Consider the following 2,739-nt stretch of genomic DNA (forward strand, 5'->3'; position numbering starts at 1 on the left):
AAATAAATCTTTTTTCTCCAGTGAAAATTCTTTCGACACCAGAGGAAATGCTCATTATCCTATGCCGTTACATATAACTTCAACGACGCAAGAAGGCTTTGAGATTGCGTCCCCCCCTTTTACAATAAGATGAACTTATTTTGGCGTGTCCACATCTCATCCTTCGAACTAAAGAGTCATGTGCTCAACCTAGATGGTCTTGAAACTCGAGCACTCCCTGTAAGGTGAACCAGAGCAAGAAACTACATAAGATGAATCTGAAGAGTTAATAACATAAACAATTTGTCCTAGTATCTGTACTTAACTGTGGGGGGGGGGGAGTTCATAATGTCAGTGTAACGATGACCTTAAAAGTAAGAATACAAAAATTTGGAATTTATACGGAATGACTTGATATCATCTCTTTCTTTGTCTAAAGCGGAAGGAGTGTGAGATAGCATATTCTATTGTTATTTTATTATGGATTTCTTTACCGTTCATTTATTATTCATTCTATCGTTTAGTTAACCTCTGGATTTTTATTTGCACTTCAACGTTAACTCACCTTCTAGCTAATCTCATCAATTTCGAATTTATATGAATTATTATACTGACATCAGTTTCCCATATCAGTGAGGTACAGATATTAATATTGGTAAAGAGTATATACATGATTTGTTATTCAATTATTGCAGATTTAACTGGTCTTAGAACTCGAAATTCGTTAAGGTGAACTAGAGCCGAAAGATAAATTCGAATTTATAAAAACGTGGTTTTTCTTGTACCATATCTGTATTTAAACCGTGTAGGATGTCAGTGTAACGTTAAAAGTAAGGATTTAATTTTAAACTGAATAATGTAATCAGTTCTTCTAAAGGGGAAAGACTGTGAGGTAGAAAGTTTTTAATTCTATTTTGTTTTCGATTTGTTTACCGTTTGTTTATTATTCATCCTATCATCATTTAGTTAGTGTATGAATTTTTCGTTTGCACTTTAGTTATTCGCATCAATTTTAAATTTGAATTTATCTTTCTAGTGGTGACTTATAGATGTTAAAGTTGTTAAGGAGTATATAATTAATGATCACGTTATTTCAAATCTCTTGATCTAATCAATTATAGCAACTTTGCTGGTCTTTGGACTTAACTTCCCGTAACCTGAATCGCAGCAGAAGGTAGAGAAGCTGCAGATCTGAGAACACTACGCCTTTTCTTTGTAAGGTATATGTACTTAAACTGGGCAGGATTCATGGTGTCAGTATAATAAGATCATTAATAGTAAGTGTACTAAAACTGGTAATTTATAAGCAGTGATTAATGTGATCACTTCGGTTTTCGAACGTGGAAGGAATACGAGGTAGCAAATTCTACTTTTATTTCGTTATGGTTTTGTTTTCAGTTCATTTATTATTCTTTCTATTGTTTATTTTTACCTGTAACATTTGTTTTACGTTTAAACGCTACTTCGTATTCTAATCAGTTACGTCATTTAGAGCTTCTAAAAGTTTTATGAGACTGACACCAGTTTCCATTACCGGTGACTTGTAGATATTTATGTTTCAAAATTTTTAAAATGTTTCTTTTATCTTTTGAATAAAGACTTTATCATGAGTTTCTGGAAATTTTCTCACGTGAGATAGTGTTGTTGTTTTAAGTTATATACACGTTTTTCTTCCGTTCCCTTTTCTGTTTATTTATAGAAATATTAATCTTAATGGTATATTGTTCTTTCGTGTTAGGGGAAGTTCTGGCCATGGGCTCATTCATAAACTGTATGCAAGCTATTTGATACCTTACAAGGGGTCAAACAAGGATTTTTTTTGAAAACAATACTTAACATCACCTGAAACCGTAGAAGAACGAACAGACCTATCTATAAATGTTATACAGAAGACAATATATAACGTTGAAAAACACCGGAAGCTACAGCGACAAGCTTACTCACATTAGTCTCTTTCGGACAAAAGTAGGTAAGTCACTGCTATCGTTAATACAGCAATTGTATTCTGTAGTAAATTTTATTCTAATATTGAATGGACTATTCGAAGTTACTACTTGTCTTACTCCATTTCTATATAAATTACATTATATGTTAATGATATGACAATTTTACGTGTCTAAAATAAATATTTTCTCTAGTGAAAATTCTGTCTACACCAGAGAAAATGGTCATCGTCCTCTGCCGTTGCAGAAAATTTCAATGGCGCAAGAAGGTTTGAGATTGCGACCCCCTCCATCAAAATAAAGGACTTATTCTGGTGTGGACACCTCTCATCCTTCGACGAAACATACCGATCAGTCATCTACGTCCTCTACTTAACCTGAGTGGTCTTTGAACTCGAACAATTTCTGTAAGGTGAACCAGAGCAGGAAAGTAGAGAAGATTCAAGAACACTTCGATTAGCTAGGAGGTGAGCTAGCGTTTAAGTGTAAACTGAAAATTAACAGATAAACTAAACGATAGAAAGAATAAATTAACTGTAAACAAAAACATAACAAAATAAAAAGAATTTGCTCCCTCACACTCCTTTCGAAAATAGAGTTGATTACATTAATCACTCCTAAATTCCCAATTTTCGTATTCTTACTTTTAAACGGCCTCATTACACTGACATTATGAATCCTTTACAGTTTCAGTACAGATACCTTACAAAGAGAAATAATTCTAAAATCTAAAAGTTAAGATATGGGAAACTGGTGTCAGTCTGATAACTCAGCTGCAATAATTAACTAGTTAGAACAACAGATTAATTCATGTAAT

General features: G+C 33.0%; 1 long non-coding RNA gene across 3 annotated transcripts in view; it reads left to right on the plus strand.

The window, feature by feature from the left end:
• Window positions 1–2,366, plus strand: part of LOC111089606 — a 3,727-nt gene extending 1,361 nt beyond the window's left edge. Inside the window, exons 1-4 of one of the 3 annotated variants that reach the window (XR_002613833.1) lie at window positions 36–264; window positions 1,101–1,194; window positions 1,718–1,948; window positions 2,118–2,366. This is a non-coding gene — a long non-coding RNA (uncharacterized LOC111089606). Of the gene's footprint in view, window positions 1–35; window positions 265–516; window positions 1,195–1,717; window positions 1,949–2,117 lie in introns of those variants that run through there. The other 2 variants (XR_002613834.1, XR_002613832.1) reach the window with 2 other exon arrangements.
• The last annotated feature ends 373 nt before the right edge of the window (window positions 2,367–2,739 follow it).

This window comes from Limulus polyphemus, unplaced genomic scaffold (assembly GCF_000517525.1).
Source record: "Limulus polyphemus unplaced genomic scaffold, Limulus_polyphemus-2.1.2 Scaffold6753, whole genome shotgun sequence".
Classification (NCBI taxonomy): domain Eukaryota; kingdom Metazoa; phylum Arthropoda; class Merostomata; order Xiphosura; family Limulidae; genus Limulus; species Limulus polyphemus.